General features: G+C 43.6%; 1 protein-coding gene across 3 annotated transcripts in view; it reads left to right on the top strand.

Annotated features, from left to right (window-relative positions):
- Camk1d (calcium/calmodulin dependent protein kinase ID) overlaps positions 1-19,385 on the top strand; it is a 407,618-nt gene that overhangs the window by 232,384 nt on the left and 155,849 nt on the right. The gene's annotated exons all lie outside the window — the stretch shown is intronic.

The raw sequence follows: 19,385 nt of genomic DNA, 5'->3' as shown, positions 1-19,385 counted from the left end.
CCAGAAGCTAGATCCAAAATAATTCTACCAATACTACATGGCACAGTAAATTACATTTTTTTAGTATTCTAATTTACTTTTGCCACCCTTCTTTATTTTTAAAACTTCTCTTAAGGTTTCTAGTTCTGACTGGACCCTGACAATGTAAAAGAATATTCCGGAGTTATTATTGAGGGGTAAGAGGGGAAATGATAAAAATGATGAGCCAAAAGCAGTCTTCAGGGAGGAGGACAGAGGAGAAGGTTCCGTGGGAAGAGTGTGTGCTGGCGGCACGAGAACTTGAGTTTGAGTCCCCAGCCCTCCTCTGACCTCCGCAAGCACATGCACGGGCATACACACCTACACACCTATAGTGTGAGCACAGGCGGTGTGTGCAGATGGGTGCACACACACACACACACACACACACACACACACACACACACAGTAATTTTGCTGGAATGCATTCCATAATCTGTTGTTCTCTTGAATAACTGTGAAACACTAGGGATAGCTGCTTTATTTTCCTGACCAAACTGTTCCTTCTTTTTTGTTGCAGTCTGTGGCTATGTTTGTTCTCCGGGTTGTAGGGGCCATCTAGGCTTCCTCACCTGCTACCCTTCCCTCAAGGCCTACCTGAAGAAGTGAAACAGAGTGGCATTAACCTTTTGAACTTTTCTACTTTCTTTTCCTAGCAAAATTAAGTGTTTATTTCCTTATTAGTGTAAGTGAGAGAGATGGGGACAGCAAGCAATGCCCAAGGATTCTGCCAAATGAGTAAGCCTTTGACATCAAATTCCGCTTCCGTTCCTTTTTGTGAGAAAACAAATTATTTGGTGTCTTAATGGGTCATTAAAATGACTATTTCCTTACTAAGACTGATACCTCGAAGCTGGAAACTTCCGTTACTTTCTCCTCAGAAGCTGGCTTGCCTGGGCTGTTGGCCCTCTTTCTGCCCATCCTGTTTCCAGCTTCCCTACAGACTTCCTGCTGAGGTGACTGGTCCTAGGCTCTTGGCAGTCTTGGCTGTGGAGCTGGCAGACTGTCAGTGGCCTCCAATGGGTGAGGCATTCCTGAATTTCAGAAGGGGCTCCCGGCTTTCCCTCCTGAATTATACATTCTCTTCATTGGCAGTGCAAAGCTCTGACTTTTGTCTTGTGTTGCTTCACAGAGAAAATGTCTTTTGATATTATTTTTTTATAAGCCATTGCAATTTAATATTAATTTTACATTAATATTCTTGTAAGGCTACGCAAGAAGCATACCTTCTTCATCCCTGAAGGAATGAAAATTGGTGTCAGCAGCCCACACAGACATTTCCTATGTTAGTAATAGATTTTTAAAAATTATTTATTGTTATTCTATGTGTGCGGGGGTACACATGCCATGGCACGTGTGTAGAATTCACCGTTTTTGTGTAGTTCATTTTATAGTTCCTGAGAGTCTGACTCGGGCCATCAGGCTTCCACACCTTTAGCTGTTGAGTCCTCTCTCTGGTCAGGAATAGATTTCCAGTACTCAGAAATCTACGTTGGAGTGGAAGGTTGGATGACCTTCCAGATGGGTGACCCCAACTTCCTCTACGCCCCGTCACTGTCATTCTCATACATCCAGCCTTTATCATCTGCCTCAGATCTGGTAGGATCACTCCAAGGTTCACCCCTGCGAGCCTTGTTCTCTTGACATTTTAAGTGGTTGAGCATTTTCATGAAGTATATGAGATGCATTTAAAAATTTTCAGTGCTCTTTATTTAATGAGACCAGCCATCTATCTGCCACGATTTGTAGTCAAGATTAATAGCAATGACATTCATTACTGAGCCATCACTTCTAATTCGGTTTCTAAACCCAGATATTAAAAGTTATTTTTGTTTATAGATAGAGAACAACGGGGAACAATATGAACTTCTCCACTTGTTGCCTCATCTGTGCCTGTTAAAATGTGTTTGACTGTAGGCAACGATGTTCAAGTTGGCTTGAACAGTCAGTGGGGTTCGTTGGCTGCTGTGTCTCATTGCTCAGAGGTGTGTGGTGGGACTTGCGTTTGGTCTGACTGAGGAAAGCAACATTGTAACCCAGACTTGGCTGCTACCATTCGCTCGCTGCTTACCACACTTTCCTTCTATTGTGGGTTCTTTCGTGTGGTCACAAGATGACCACCAGTGACTTCTAGAACCACGACTTCCTTATTCAAGGCCTGAACCTAATACCCAAGTCTCAGACAGGAATGGGAATAGCTCTCCTTCATCGCACCAATTGTGCGCCAGTGATGTGATCCCTCAATAGGAAGATACAAAGGAAAGGTTGAATGGCCAGTGGGAGTCAGCCTTGTGTCCACCATCTGTCTTAAAATGCTAAGGAATAACAATTAGTAAGGAAATACTAATCTCTTCAGTTTTACCCTGTAGCTGCTTTACTGAAATTCTTTTTAGACTAATTTCTGCAATTCCTCGTACATAATCTATTTTTTACATACAAAATAAAACATCATTAAGTAGAAGCGTCTACTTAGTATCATCCTCTAAACAGAAGAAATTTCCATGGGAAGAATTACTTTAATTTTTTGTTTTATGTATGTAAATGTTTTGCCTGCATGCCTGTCTGTGTACCATGTGTGTGCCTGGTGACCACGGAGATCAGAGAAGGTTGTCAGATTCTCTGGAACTGGAGTTACTGACAACTGTGAGCTGCCGTGTAGGTGCTGGGGACCAAACCCTGGGACTTCTGTAAGAGGAACACATGCGCCTAACCTCTGAGCCATCTCTTATGTAGAAACTGGACAAAATCTCAAGTCTTTGGATGGCAGGTGATTACCCCCATATCAGCATTCTTATAATTGGTTTCTAAAAGATTTTTCACTCTGAAAATTAGAATTGTGATTTGCTGCAATGCCCGTGAACAGTCTGAGTATGACGTTGTTTGATGGGTTGTGCTTTCCCTGCCTGACTTGTGTCTCTCACTGGACCACAGTCACAAGTAAAGTAGGAATGTGAAAAGCTCTCGTCATGTAACCTATATTATCATACTGTTTCAGAAATAGCAAAGCTCCTCTGTCTGGAAACATATTTCTGTCTTAAAGAAACGTGGAGACATGCACCCATGATTTCATTGCAGCATCTCAGAGCCATTAACACTATAGACAGTGGTGTCCCCAATGAAGGAGCAAGTTGTGGCTCTGAAACCAGTTGTGTCACATGGCTACACACGAGGCTGGGGCAGGTTATCAGCCTCCCGAATCTCAGTTTCTTTTTAAAAAGAAAAGCAATAGGCTCCTCCCCTACTTCTCAGCTTTCCAAGTTAAGTATTGAAGGAAGTATGATTTGCCCATGTCCCACACATCCTAATGTTAATGACCTTAATCCAGGAAACCAGGGCTGAACAAGAAAAGACGCAAAGCGTGGCTGCATTGCAAAGCGCTGTCCTGTTACTTCACAAGTGCCTTTTAGTTGCCATGTCAGATTCTGTGGTTTTAGAAACGCAGCAATGTTATACATACCAGTTTCGTGGAAGTGTGCAAAGGAGGTAAAAAATGTGTCTGTGTGTAGTGGCCCTCCTCTTTATTCTCAACGCTTGGGAGGCAGAGGCAGTCTGCCCTATGAGTTTGAGGCTATATAGTTACAAGTTAGTTACAATGTAGTCTACATAGTGAGTTCCAGGCCAGCCAGGACTACATAGTGAGACCTAGTTCTAAATAAATAAAATTTAATTAATTAAATAAAACTGCATAGAATCCGTGTATATATGTGCAGAGGGAATGGGGCTTGCTTTTACTTGGGCAGGATTTGCTTTGTGTCCCAGAATATTCCGCTAGATCTGGACCATGACAAATAACGAATTTATATTCTAAGCCCTTTGTCGTCGTGACCAGCTGAGTGCTAGTGGTTTTCCCATCTCAATAGAGATGGTCTTGATTGGTTATTGGTCCCCAGATGTGCCTGGCCATCTGAATCCCCAGAGACCTAAACTCCATGATTCCCACATTCCACCTGCCCAGCTATGGCGCTTTAGAAGGCTAAGAGCTGAAAGTGTGCGGGTCTTCGCGGTACCGCTCTGCGTGTCCTCGCTCATTTGACTGCGGTGTCCCCTCTGCCCAAGGACTGCTGTGTTACTCTGCTTTCCTTTCTACCTGTAAAAGGACTTAGTTCTGACCAGGAGACATTTTGTATAGTGGGTGCTTCTTAAAGCGCGTGCTTTGCCAGGTTTTCATTGCACTTCACGACCACCATTGCTCGATCTTAACGTGGAGTTACTACTAGACTCCAAGTGAGTGAATGCTGAGCAAAGGACGTACAGGCAGCCATGTTTCTGGAAAGAGGAGAGACCAGGGGCATTGTCCTCGAGGAGCCGTTGGTGACTTCCAGTTAGATGAGAGCATCTCTGCATTATCAGAAGTTCTCTCAAGTGGGTGGCACATTTCTGTCCAAAATGTTTGGTGTTGAGGCTGGAGAGAGAGCTCAGTTATGCAGGGCTTGCTATGCAAGCCTGAGGACCTGAGTTCCAGCTGCAGAGCCCATGCAGAAAAGTGGGGGATGGTGGTGCATGCTTGTAATGCCAGCACGGGGCGGGAGGGGGGGGAGCAGAGATAGGCAGTTCCCCGGGGGGGGCTCACTGGCAAGTCAGCCTCACCTAAGTGGCGAGTTTAAAGTCACTAAGAGATTTTGTTTCAAAACAGAGATTTTGTTTCAAAAACAGAAGGTGGAGAGCACCTGAGGAAGACAAAGTTGACCTCTGACCTTCTTGTACATGTGGGCATGCCCCTCCCCTCTGTGTACCTGCTTGCACTCACACAAGAACATGCAATCACACTCACACACATTCACTCACACACGCTCACTCACTTACACACACACATACAACTGCCTACATATACCTACTTGCACCCACACAAGAACATGCAATCACACACACACACACACACACATACACATACACAAATTCACATGTGTGTTTGTTGCTGGTGAAGGTAAGGAAGTCTTGATCTATATTCTGATTTTCCTGAAGGTGGTTACAGACTTTCAGTCGTGATAGTCTCCTTCTGGAGATGGATGGCTGCTCTGAAGAAAGAAAGCCCAGATAGTGGCAGGAAGTCATTCTTTCTCACCATCCACTTTTCCTTTAGAGGGAGGAAGCCCTAGCGGAGTTGTGAACTGACGTTCTGCAGAGCTCCCAGTCTCGCCATCATTGTCTGTTAAGAGCGCGTGAGTCAGCCTCGTTCTCCAAGGAAATCTAGATATTTACACTGCACTCAATTTGACTTTCTCCGCTTGTTCATGATGAAAGAGGAACGTGTAAATGAACTGTCTGCTGGGAAATTAAAAGTAGTGAGGTAAAATTCCATGCTTCGAGTCACACCATGAGTGGGAAAGAGCAAATCAGGACTCCAGCCAAGTGTGGCTTACAGGGATCTGTTTCCCGTGGTTCAATTAAGTCTTCCCGTGACAGAAAGCCCTATGCTTGCCTCTCCCTGGTTCCTGCATATCGCTTCTCAGTTCTTTTCATATAAAACCTGAAGGTGAACTTGGCAACAACCCTCTTACCATGTTGTAGCTAACCTTAGAGTAGGCTGCCATCTCTCCGGGGCTTTTTCTGCTTCAGTCATGGCACACATACACACCCATCACTATACATACACACCCATCACCACACATACACACCATCACCGGCTCCCTTCCCCTTCCCTCCCAAGCTCTTTCCCCTTCTCTCTGTGCCTGGCTCACTGGCCAAAGCCCAGAACACAGGATGTCACTGGATACAGAGGAAGACACCGAACCCTACCGAACCAGGTTGTGTTTCCATGTTCCCACGCTGTCTTGTGATATTTACACACATACCTCTCTGTGTTTCTGAACTGGCCTTGGAGCCACCTGGCACTGTGTTCTCATCTTGCTGCTTGGCCCCATGTCTGGCCTTCGTCTAAACTCTCTTGATGTTTTTGGAAGGCTGGGTCTGTGAGCTTTACTAAGCTTTCTGCATATTGCATGCTGTGATGCTCCACAGTAAACTCTGAGATGGTGACAGTCACAGGCCTGCTTGCCCTGCCCACCTGCTCCCTCCACCTGCCCCAGGCTGAAGTGCGAGACCTTAAGTGCTGGGAAATTTCCATGCGTGTATATATGTATATTTGTGTGTGTTGGCATCTCCTCGCCTCTTCTCTGTTCCTATTGTTGCGTTGCTGGCTTCTAGCTATTGTTAAAAATAACTGTTGGGTTTTAAAGAAACCCTAATGTGTGTTTGGAGGTCAGAGGTTAACGTCATGTGTCTTTCTCTATTGGTCTCTATGTTTATTTTTGAGGCAGGGTTTTTCGCTGAACCTGGAGCTCACCGGTTCAGCTAGGCTGATTGGCCGGTGAGGTTTGGTCATCCACCTGCTTCTACTCCAGTTAATGCATGCTGCCATGTCCACGTTTTACATGAATCCTGGGGATCTGAACGCAGGTCCTTGTGCTTGCACGCAAGCACTTTATCCATTGAACCATCTCCCCAGTCCTGAAGACAATTTTTTGAGAGTGGAGGCAGGGATTGCCTTTGTATTGAAACACCTCAGGAATAACTGTCTTCTCAAGGTCAAGTGTGACGGATAACTCTTATTAAATTTCTGAATTGCTTTGTTATACCTACTCTTTTCCCTCTACTTTTTATGTCCTTTGTTTGCTATCTTCGGTGTTTTGCAGCCGTCTGTTTTATTGTTTGTGGTGCTCAGAATCAAACCCAGACTCTTGCCCCGAGCTAGACCAACATCCTACCCTAGAGCTCTGGTAGCAGAACATTTTTTAAAGCTGCTGGAGCTGAGCCCAGTATGGAGACAGGGAAGGAGACTGTTCCTGGTGTGAATCTTTGTCTTCTGTTTCTAACGCCGTCTGCGGTAAGTTCTGCCAGTGAGGACAGCCGGTATGTTGGCTGTCTCATGGTGTCCACACTTGATATCTGTTGCAGGTGGGCCTCTGTAGGTTTGTGCACCGAGTTTTCTAGAATACTTGAGAAACCAAAGGACTCAGAACAACGGGACAGGAAGACACTGGTCAAAGTGACCTTAATGATGCTCAGGAGACAGACCTTTCTGCTGTGAAAAGACAGTGTTGCCGTACCCAGTAGCCTGTCTGTGACCTCAGCATGGCCCAGACCCCCTTGGGTTTTGGCTTGCAGACTGTGACCACCTGGGTGTGTCAGCTGCTCTGCTGCACAGGAGAACGGAGACTGTCACAGTCCCCTTGCCTGGTTCCCGGAATGTCATTGTCAGGGTTCCATATGGTAGTTTTCTGTCCCCTCTTTCCTATTGCGACTATTGAGTTCTGAATTTTTCTTGAAACTCTGAAATCTCTCTCTCTCTCTCTCTCTCTCTCTCTCTCTCTCTCTCTCTTTCTCTCTCTCTCTCTCTCTCTCTGTGTGTGTGTGTGTGTGTGTGTGTGTGTGTGTGTGTGTGCAGGTTCATATGGAATGAAGGGTGGAGGACTTTGGTTTTTCTGTTTCTCAGTCACTCATCCACCTTGATTTTTGACACAGGGCTTCAGCTTGCCTTGATATTTCAAGCAGGCTAGGCTGGCTGGATTGGCCTGTTTCTGTTTCCCTGGCGATGGGAACATGGGCTGCCATACCTGTTTTTTTTTTTTTTTTTTTTTAATGTATACTCAGGAAATTGAACTCATAGCTTAAGTACTGAGTACTGAGCTTAAGTACTTAAGTACTGAGCTGTCTGCTTGGCACTGCACCCCTGAAATTTCTAGAAACCTAGGTTGACAGCAACTAGTTGGTTGCTCTCAAATAGGACACAGCCTATTTGGAGTGTCCTGGGTATGTTGGAAGCGATGCTGAAGCTTCCCGTGAGCTACTTCCCACAAGCTGACATCCTTTGAGTCTTGGTCTATTATTAGCAGGACACATAAAACTGTAAACTCAGAACTGCTTCAGTACACTCAGCCATCCTGCCACAGGGGTGCCAAGAGGCGAGGTCTGTAACACGCTCCCCTTTGAAAAGGCAGGGACAAAGCAAAACATGTTTCTAATCATGCCCCTAATCTCAGCTCCGGAGAAACGCGCCGCTGCTTCTCGAGAAGAAAGAGCAGAGACTTGTGCTTCGTGTACTCACACGCTGGAAACGATGAGAAACTCAGATACGAGATTAAAAGCAAACACAGAGCTAATCACAAACACCCTCGTGAAGACCTGACATGTAATTGCTTGAAAGAAGGTTTTCATTCATTCGAATGTGCCAGGTTTCCGGCAGCCTGGTCTGACCCAGACAGACTGTGTGACAGCATTGATTACCAAAATGCAAAAGGCAAAGAACAGTGGGTCCTGTAACTTGTGTGTGGGCACATTCCTCGAACTCTAAGATCTGTCACGATGGAGCGTTAGTCTCTTAAGTCTGCAAGGCCACAGACACTAGGCAGTCATTAAAAGCAGACTCCCCTCTGCTCTGTTTTTCTTCTTCTCCATCTTTTTATTTGACAGTTTGCTAACTACTCTCTAAATAAATGTCACCGCACTCCATCTGTTTTGCCAAGAGGCCTCGGTCCAAACTCCTCAGGTCCCAGCTGCCTTGCATCTTGTGTGAACAGAGGCAGCAGTCTTGGGCCGCCTCTTCCCTTCTCAGGCCACCTGGGTCTCCGTGGCACTGTGGAAGTTCCTGCCTCCTGCCAGGGCAAGGGACTGAGCCTGAGCAACTGATAGACGGGCATCCTCCTGGGGCTTGGGAAACCAAGAATCCTTGGTGTGGTGTCCTCAGCACAGAGAAAGCACAGGGAATAGGGGGAGGACCCAAAGAGGAAACAATGATTTTGCTGAAAGCAATGTTTTGACCCTTTCAGCCCTGTAGGTGTGCAGAGAAGTGTGGGGGAAGGGAAGCTGGGTGAACTCAAGTCTCCAGGGTGAGCTGGAGTGAATGATGCTGCAGTCTAGGCATTAGTTCCGGGTCCTTGTCGTCAGCAGTATTCCATACAGGAGTGACTGCTACATTCCCATTTAAATATCCACAGTGAACCTGGAACCAGCTTAGAAGGTGCCTTTGAATGTCACGTGTTCACAGCAGCAAAGCTAGTAAATCCACGTTAGGGGTGTGCCTCTATTCAAAGAACACCAGACACCTTAATGCCCTCTCAGTCTCCAGGAGTCTGTTCTCATGTTCAAAGCACCCTGGGCACATCTATTATCCTTCTACAAAGGTACCGAAAAGGAAATGATATTCTCGTAAAGGTGGTAGTCTTAACAAGCTTTCCTGAGAAGTATTACAAAGAAATGTCACAGGCGGCCAGGGAGAACTTGTCAGCGTTTACACACTCTTCTGGAGAGGAGTAATGAGTGTCACGTGGCCGTGACCCTCTGTCCTCAGGACGCCCTGAATCTTACAATTAGCACAAGATCTATTGTCAGGGAAATCTGTCCCCCTAGGCTAACTTTATAGAGGCCACTAAACCTGTGCAATCACCAGACCTCTAAACATCTGAATTCCTTCCCGGTAGCCTAGCAACTGACCAGTTTCTGTACACTTGGTCGTTTGAGACGCTTTCCTAGACAAGTCCCAAGCCAATTAAATTAACACCTCCTGGAACAGAACTGGGTATTGGGGCAGGGATTGTTGGCTGTTTGGGGGATCTAACCCAGGGCTCTTGTGCATGTTAAGCTGCATCCCCTGGCCAGGTATCAGTATATGTGAAAACTTCTCAGATAATTCTAGTGCACTCTTGATCTTGTGACCTGCTGCTGACACTGCTTGATCTTGTGACGAAACTGACAATCCAATATTCCAACTCTTTGTGAGCCAGCCCATCAAGGCTTTATACCCGTAGGAATGAATAGGTTGTTTTCTTTTTCATTGAATTCTGTGAGCTAAGTACTTTAAAAAAAAATCTAAATTTGGATCTAAATTATTTCTCCTTTGGATTAAAGACAACCAAATCCTAGCTAGTTATTCTGGAAACTGTTTTCCACAGAAGCAAATCACTGAGCGTTTTTCTGTGGATTCAGGGCTATGTGAAGGGCTATTGAAGGAGAAGTGGGTCATTCTCGTATGAAAGACTTCCTAGTTCAGCACGTCCCATATCTAATTGATGAGCTTAACAGCAGAGGAGCTACTGAAGTGTGAGTTTATAAAACCAGGCTCCTGGGCAGCAAAGACGTTCCGGGGAACTTGGTCACTTAGAGTCAAGCTTCATAGGTCTCCTGTTTTTTCTTAATGCGCTTGACCTCGTTATCGCTTTAGCTTCATTGATTGGAAGCACTGGAAAGAGTCTTGGAGGGTGTCTTGTCGAGCGAAGTAATTTCAAGATAAGAAAACTGAGACCCTGAGCACTGGCAGAGCTAGAGTGTGACCAAATAGAGGGAGGCCAAGCCCTCCAGTGCCCCTTGCAGAGTGCCTACCAGCATGGGCTCCAGTCTGCCACACTGCCTAAGAGAGCTGGCCGCTGCCTTCATCTGGTGAATCTGTGCTATACTGAGGGTGTCTAGGATGCTCCTAAGAACAAGCTCAACTGTGGACAAGAGTTTTTATTCTTTATTTCGTTTTATTTGAGGCAGGGTCTCACTTAGCCCAGGCTGGCCTTGGACTCCCTATGTACACAAGGAGAACCTTAAACTTTATCTTGCTGAGTCCACTCTCTAAGGGCTAGGATTGCAGGCACGTGCCATCGTGCCCGGTTTTATTGCAGTCTGATTAAATCTAGAGCCAAGTGTGTACTTAGGGAAGCAGTCCACCAGCTGAACCACTTTCCTAGATCTTCTTTATTAACTTTCAACATTTCGAAGAAACACTCATTTCACAATCTGAGAAAGTCAATGCATTTTACTTAACCTTTAAACAGTTACAACTATGGCAAAATTGATTTGTAAATTTAAGGTGTTTTATGACTGACTTACGTTAGGTACCCAGCTGGTAGGCCTCACTCTTTAGTCTCCTATTGATTATGGCTCCATCTGCTGGCAGCAAAGAGAAGTAATTTTTTTTTTTTTTTTTGGATTTGAAGTTTGAATTCTGGACAGTCCCTAGAGTGTTATTATCATATATATGTGTATATATGTGTGTATATATGTATATATATATGTATATATGTTATAAACCCATGCAAAGGTGTTGGTGGGCAGTGAGATAGTGCAAGCATATATTTTTAGTGTTTGTTTATAATTGAGGAAACCAAGTTAGAATATATTTTTAGTGTTTGTTTATAATTGAGGAAACCAAGTTAGAAAGTTAAAGTCCAGTGTCAGGACTTTTTTCAGTTAGATGCATCAGAGCTGAGAACCAATATAATTTTCTGCTTTTTTTGGGCAGTTTGACTTATTAGTATGTGATGCTTATTCTTCAAATTGATTTTACTTTACATTGTGCATGTGGGTGTGTTTTGCCTGCATGCCATGTCTGTGCACCACTTGCTTGCCTGCTGCCCACAGAAGTCAAAAGAAGGCATCGGATTGGCTGAAACCAAAGTTACAGATGACCATGAGCCACAGTGTGGGTGCAGGGAATTGAACACAGGTCCCCTGGAAGAGCAGCTTAACCGCTGAACCATTTCTTTGTGTGCAGCATCTTGCATCTATTTGGTATACTAGATGTTGGTGATCTTGATGGAGAATTTTTAAAAGCCGTTCTTTATAAAGTCAAGCAATATAACCATCTAGCAACTTCTCTGTGCACACTGAGGAGACAGGCTGGCACTCCCCTGGGGAGATGTCTGGAAATGGTCACTTGGATCAATTTTCTGAATTCTGGGTTCAGACATACAATCTAGTTGAGGGGAAAGCCTAAAGTGAGAACTCCTCTCCAGCTTTAACATTTTCGGAGCTAACTGTTACTGATTGGATTCATACCTTGCTAGGCTTCTTTTGTCTACATATAAAGAGCACACAACCAAATACACATACACAGTGCAGTACGTACCACAGGTGCCCAACGTAATAGAAGAACCCGAAGGGCACAGAAGAGGTGAGAATTAAGGTCGGCGAACCCTTTGGATTTAGCAAAGGGTTCTCCATAGAAAGGAGTTTGAAAGGGTAAGTCAGCATGAAGATAGAGAAAAGATGAGGGTTCTGTGTGGCCAGAGAAAAGGTGTGCGCAGCTGGGCATGGTGCAGTGCAGGAGAACTGCCTGCTAGGGCCGAAGGTGTTAGCGAAGGACAGAGCGGAAGATCCGTGAACGTGTGAAGAACCGGCCATGGATGCTTTTCAGTCAGGGTGGCGACTTGAACTTCATGCTGGGCCACAAGGAGCCAGCACCAGAGTTCAAAGTAGGGAGTCTGGTGGACTCTGCAGTGAGCGTGCTCCAGAGTGGGTGGGAATGCTTAGGAAGTGAGCCCCAGGAGGTGGCTATGAACTGGGAAGAAGTGGATGGCCATGTGAACGGGGAGATAGCATCAGTGAAGCTGCCCAAGTTATAAAGCTAAGTTTGCTAATCGCTGGCAAATATTCTCTTCTGATGGGCAATATCCTGACTTTTGGGGGGTCATAATTTGCACTATATAGGTTGTTCAGCAGGGGAAAAACCACTCTGATAAAAAGAAAGCAGGAAGTACACGGTTTTTGTTGTTGTTGTTGTTGTTTTTAACTTTAAATCTGAGGAAACTGTAAGCCTTTACTACACAAACAGGAATGCTTACCTAGAACTAAGTATTGTTAGAATAGTCTTCAATTCCATGCCAGGGAGCCCTGCTTTTTGTGTGTGAATAAAACTTAGGCATAAATAAAATTAAAGCCAAGAGCGATGGTTGCTGAAGGACTCTGGCCTTTGCCTCAGAGTGTGGTTAAATTTACAGGAGAGAGGCAAATTTTCCCAGACCTACCCGCCTGAGAGGGTAGCTGAAGCTCGGTACAGCTCCTTATGAGACTGCAATCCTTGTGAAGAGAGATGGTTTTGTGCTGGTTGGAATAAGAGTGGCCCCCATAGGCTTATATAGCCACCAGGGAGCTGCATTACTTGAAAGGATTGTAAGAATTAGGAGGTGTGGCTTTGTTGGAGAAGGTTTTCACTGGGAGTTGACTATGAGGTTTCAAAAGCCCACACCAGGTCCTCTCTCTCTCTCTCTCTCTCTCTCTCTCTCTCTCTCTCTCTCTCTTCTGAACAGAATGTAACTCTCAGCCACTGCTGTAGCCTGCCTGTGTGCCGCTACGCTCCCCACATGATGATAATGGACTAAACCTCTGAAACTATAATGAAACTATAAGCAAACTCCGATTAAATGTTGTCTTTTATAAGAGTTGCTGTGGTCACTGTGCCTCTTCACAGCAATAGAACACTAACCCAACCTACCTTTTCTAATAATATGCTTTGTGTCAGTTGGTTCTTTCTGGGTATATTGCATTCAACTCTTACCCATTTGGCTTATTTAACTTGAATAGAAAGCAAGGATGATACTAAGGGAAGGGATTTTGGTATGCTTTCTGGTCCCTAGATTCTTTATAATTTGCTTTCACAGGTTTCTTCTTTCTTCAGGTCAATAAATCATGATGGAATGGAGAAGCAAAACAAAGCAAAAAAAAAAAAAAAAAAAAAGAAGAACCAAACAGTACTTAACTTTCTCTTTTATCTTGTGTGTGTTACATCCCTCAATTATAATGAAATTCAAAACTTATGGCTTGTCAAACTGTGAAAAGGTAGACTGGAGGGGGGATGTTGATATCAGAACATATGAGATTGTATGCAAGCATGGCTGTCCTTTGGTCCTAATGTTCCCTCCAGCTTCAGGGCTTTGGAACAGGGCCTGTGTGTACGTTTGGCACTGTGGGTTTTTTTTTTCTGAATTAATTTTAAAATGTTCTCTTGGCTTCTTCTGGGTTTTTTTTCTTGGCTTTTAGTTACAGTGTGGACAGACATCTGTTTCAATACCCATATGCTGTTTTCCCATTCAACTTTTTTCTCTCTGCCTCGGTCTACCACCCTCTGAGCATCTCTTCTGTCTGTTGTTTGAGGAGATTAAGACAATGTAGATGCATAAAGCAGTAACCCTCAGCATATAGGAGCGCCAGCTATTGCTTACTTGGGCTTGACAGATTAGTGATAAAAATTAATTGAAATCCTCTTTAACACCTAAGCTTGCTTCAGCAACATTATTGTCTTTAAATCATGCCCATTTCTTAGCAGTTTGGTGCTCTCCAAAGAACAATCCTCATGTGTGTGAGGTCCCCTTGGTCATGCTTTGGAAAAGCTGAGGGTTGACTTAATAGGGATTAGCTACACAAGTAGGAAGAGCCACAGCCTCCACTCGGACAGTGACCGCATCCCCATCTCCTCTCTGTGCACTTTCTCTCTATTTTGATGGAGCAGTTGGGAGCTCATGAGAAGTTGTTCATGATTTTTACTTCCAGACCCTGTACTATTCTTTCTGTTTTTGAACACATCTTCTCTGTTCTTCTTCGATACACCGGGATTCCATCAGTCAAGCGGTTTACAGCCATTATCTTGAGAACATTCATTACGTTGAGGTGGTTCAACAAATCTCTGCGCCCCTCAGAGTGCATAGTGCCCTGTTACTGGTGAGACTGATACCTCTTACACAGACTACTCTGGCTTTATATTCTCTTAGATGTATTTGCTCTAATTTAGGGTCCTACTTTGCTTTCTGTTGCTGTGATAAACACCATGAACAAAGCAACTGGCGGAGGAAAGGGTTTGTTTGACTTACATGCTGGATCCCAGTTCATTGTAAAAAAGGAAGTCAGCAAGGAACGCAAGGTAGAATCCTGGAGGCAGACATGGAAGTGGAGACTGTGGAGGAATGCTGCTTACTGACTTGCTCTTCATGGCTTCCTCAGCCGGCTTGTTTATACAAGTCAGATCCACCTGCCCACAGTAGGCTGGTCCTTTCCATTTTGATCAGTAATCAAGACAATACTCCACAGATGTGCCCACAGGCCAGTCTAATGGAGACATTTTTTCCACTTGAGAGTCTATCTTCCCAGATGATACTAGTCTGTATTAAATTGGCAAAAAATTCTAACCAACATAGTTAGTACAAAGCTATGTAAATAGCTGTAATATAGGTTTGGTTGTAAGAATAGGCTTAGGTCAAACCCCAACCATGCAAATTATGAGTTTTATCACCTTGAATACTTGACCTCCTATATGTTTGCCTCCCCCTTTAAATTAAGGAAAATAATGTCTACTCTGTAAAGTTGTTGATTTTAAATGGAATATTTAAAAATCCCTAGGGCCTGGTGGTGTAAGTGAATGGGTAGGTACCTACTTAGCAGGTTGGGGGCCATGGGTTCAATTCTCAGCATAACAAGAACCAGTGCACATACTTGACATATGCTTGAGGCTCAACAAATCATGTAATAAGACAGCGCTGTGAGCAGACTCAAAATAAAATGATGAAACTGGTTCATTGCTAAGTTTGGATTTGCTATGTCCCAGGGGGCTGAGGAAACTGCACTTATTACAAAAGAATCATAGTTGAGATGTTTAGGGAAACAATGTCAGAGATACCGTCACGTTTTGTAAACACAAAACAGTAGAATCTGAGATCTACAGCCTGAGAAGCTGGACCTCAGTACACGGTAACATTCTGGAATAGGAAATTAAGCAGATGGTTTGTGATCATTTAGTAAAGACTGTAGTGGTTGCTAGGAGCCAACGCGGGTTTCCTAAGAACAAATCTTCCCGAACACCCAATTTCTTTTTTAAATAGTCTCGCATGGCATATAGCGTGGAGAAATGTCATTTCAGCAAAGTTTCTGGTTGTCTCATGAATAAATGGTAAAATATGGGCTCAATGATCGTACTTTGGAGTTTGCAACTAAATGGCAATCAAAGCCCATTGATCAATGTCAGTTAACTTGGTGGGGGGGCGTCTCTTGTGGAATACAACTTTCCTATTTAAAGTTTTAAGTAGGAATTTAAAAAAGAGCACCCTGCATGGGTACCCAGCAAATAAGCAAATGGCCCAAAGCTGGGAAGAGTGGTAAATACAATGGATGAATGAATCAAGATTTAGAATACCATGGCTATCTAACGCCCTGCATGGATATGGAAAAGGACTTAGTTCGATGAAGCTTAGGGATGGAGCTGCTGCTCAGTGGTAGAGCGATTGCCTAGCATGCTCTAGATACTGGGGTCAATCCCCAGAGGTGCCGAAACTATGGCAACATCAACAAAACAAACAAAAAAAAGTGAAAGGTAAAAACTTTAACTTCCAAAGGCTAAGCCTGCGTGAGAAACAAAATCTGATTTGGTAAAATTGCAAGCGAAAATGAGTAGGTGGCTTAATGGGCTTGAGCTTATTTTCATTCATTCACTCACTCATTCATTCATTCCTTCAGCAAATGTCTATGAAGTGTACTCTCTGTCACACCCTTCTGTGGCACTAGGAAGACAGCAGTGACTGAAATCATTAAGATTCCCTACCTTCTCATGTGCGAACACTTACTCAGATCACGAAAGCAGGAACCTTACATTACCATTTCTTTGCATATGCATAATGTCTAGCGCCTGCTAACTAAGAGTTTCCCGGATTACTTAAGGCCCTATGATCGCTGTGTTTCACACCTGGGTCATTACTTTTGCTTGAAAAACAGTCTGGTCAAATGAACGCCCACGGAGTGGTAAGAGGCATAACGACTGTGTTGTAAGATTGTTGATGGACGATGGATTGATGACAAGAAGAAAATACTAGAAGGAGGCATTATGAACCTCACCAGTCTGCAGGCAGATGCTGTAGGCTTAATCTCTGTTGCTCCCAACAACAATTGATTGTTGTTGTAATGTAATCATTGTAAATGATTAATGGCATGAATGCTAATTTCCAGGGACTGCCAGGCTCCCTGGGAAGATTTCTTAGCTGTAGTCTGTGTGTGCTCCCTGGGGCTGGAATGGCTTCAGTGTCTTGCCCACCACTAAATTCCTCATGCCAAGGACTGTGCCTGGCCCGAGGCAGACTCCCAGCAGATATCTGTTGAATGAATAAGGGAAAGAGCAGACACAGCTGTGGTTGACATTTGTGGCGCAGACCCTGTCCTTGCGGCAGAAATGGATGGTGTCAGGTGTTTTGTAATGATAATCTATAAATTTTAAACTGGTGAGTTTAGTCTGTCTCTATCCCAAGGAGTCTGGAGGGGGAGTTAGTGATTAAAAGCAGATGTAGGAGGCCAGAATGTTTTCTTTTACCATGTTCTAACAGCTCCAAGTTAATTAAACCACTTTTCTTGAAGAGGCCATTTTAGGATTTATTTGAAATCACTCAAGTATGCTTATTCAAGCATTAACCATCGCAACACAACTCAGCCCCATCATTTTGTTGAGATCATTGCCATAATTCTGACCCACACAGGACCCAGCTTTCTGTAACCTTAAATACAATACAAGAGTTTTAGAGTTTGGTGTTTAATACTTAATTGTTCATGGCTTGCTCCACTGAGACAAGCTTTCTGAAGATAGAACCTTTTGTTTTTTCTTGTATCCTTCCAGATACAGGAAACCCAGTGAAAGACACGTTGCTTGACTCTCTGAAACACTGGTTGAGAGGGAGAGTTCCTAATGTCTTCTCAGCCATTTTCTTTCATTTTGGTTTGTCCCTACCATCTGTGGTTCCTCTCTGGAATGCTCCAATGGATACAAAAATTAATGTCCTATCAACACTCAGTTAAGACATAGCAGGTTCTTTGTCCTACACACCCAAGTTGGGCATTGTGGCCTTTGTTATAGCCTACCTTTTTTTTGCTAGGCTAATGTTTTGTACACAGCCGACTGTCTCTGTATATAGTGAAATGGCTATTAACTGCCGAATGACTGAATTCTTGGGCCCAAACAGTCTTCTTGGATCAACTTCCAAAAATTGCCGGGACCATAGGTGCCAGTTTAAGCCCAGGTGTGATAAGATTCAGCATATCAAAGCCTAAGAGTCCCAGAGACACTTATATTCTATATTCATAACAGTGCAATATGTGGAACATATTTATACTTTAAAGGTGTGTGTTATTTTCTAGAATTTGGAGGTAACTGTGACTCCATTTTTCTCTTCAGCAGCCCTCCATGTGATCCCATTCATCTCAATTTCCTATAAATCTAGGCCCTGACAGCCCAAATTAATGTGACTAAGTGGAAATATTTATGCTCTTATGAAGGAAAAAATATACACAATATACACTTTCTTTGATAATATTCCTCATGTATAGCCAATAATGACAACTCCACAAATATCCAAGATCTTAGTTGTCCCCATTTAAGTTCTGGCTGTTTCTTTGGTAGCATGATTTATTTGATATAGTGGTATAAACTCATTGCTGATACCCTTTTGCTTCACTTGTACAGTAACTAATACTGACAGGTAAGTAGGTGCCTTGCATGGGAGGCCTGTGAAATGTGAATTTAGTGTAATTATTTTAACTCCCACAAACAACCATGTTAACTAATAAGAGCTGCAGAAATAAAAGCAGAGCATTGCCACTCTTTGCTAATTATCTTCTCTTCTTCCAACTCTAATCAAGAGAACCCTCATGTTCGTTTCACCCTTCAGCTTTCTTTTTGCAGAAGAAGCCATCTGATACTCAGGGAAGCAATCCCTCCATTTTCACAAACTACATATGGGATGTTGTTTCTTGTTGTTTAGTGGCAATGGCCTTTACATTTCACCCATCCATTATTTGAGCAAATATTTATTAAGCAGATCTGTTATAGACACAAGAGGGGAAACAAATGAGTTGTGTGAATCTACTTTCAAGGGGCTCCCAAGAGTCTGCAAGCTCCATCTTGTCTTTAAGTGGTTCATCAGGAATGTCAGCAAAAGGCATGTGGTAAGAGCTAATTAGCTCATTGAGGAATGAAATGATTCTTCCCTCATATGCATTAAATAAATATTGAGCTTGACATTCTGAGCAGAAACTGCTCTCTGTGGAGAGTTATAAGAGCTAGAATGAATCTGTTTCCTTCTTGGGCTGCCTTTGTTGGAGACTTTGATACTCGGTGTGGTCCTAAGCCAGCAGCATCTGCACTTTGGTGAGAAATATAGATGCTAATTCCTACCCTGGACCCACTAGATCAAAACTGCCTTGTCATCAGATCCCCAGGGGTTTTATTTATGCACTTAAATTTGAAAATTACTGATCTAATCCCCTTGTCTCTCATATCTTTTTGTATACACACTGTCTGGGGTCTTAAAATGAAGACTGCTGGGCTCTGCCCTGGTCTTGTATTATCCAGTCAGAGCCTGAGAATTTGCATTTGTGCCAAACTCTCCAGAAGATTTAAGGACTGCCTCTTAAGAACTTATTGATGATCCTTAGTTATGAGATTATGCTTGTAATTCTCTAACAGGAATATCAGGAATAACAGGATATCAGGAGAAAGAAATCTGACTATCCAGAGATAGGTGATGCTGAGGGATAATGCTCTTATACACTGTAAAGATTTGTTACTTGTATTGGTTTAATAAAATGCTGATTGGCCAGTAGCCAGGCAGGAAGTATAGGTGGGGCAAATACTAGGAGTTTTC

This window comes from Myodes glareolus, chromosome 14, assembly GCF_982192425.1.
Source record: "Myodes glareolus chromosome 14, mMyoGla1.1, whole genome shotgun sequence".
Classification (NCBI taxonomy): domain Eukaryota; kingdom Metazoa; phylum Chordata; class Mammalia; order Rodentia; family Cricetidae; genus Myodes; species Myodes glareolus.
This window is presented reverse-complemented; position numbering and strand designations above follow the sequence as displayed.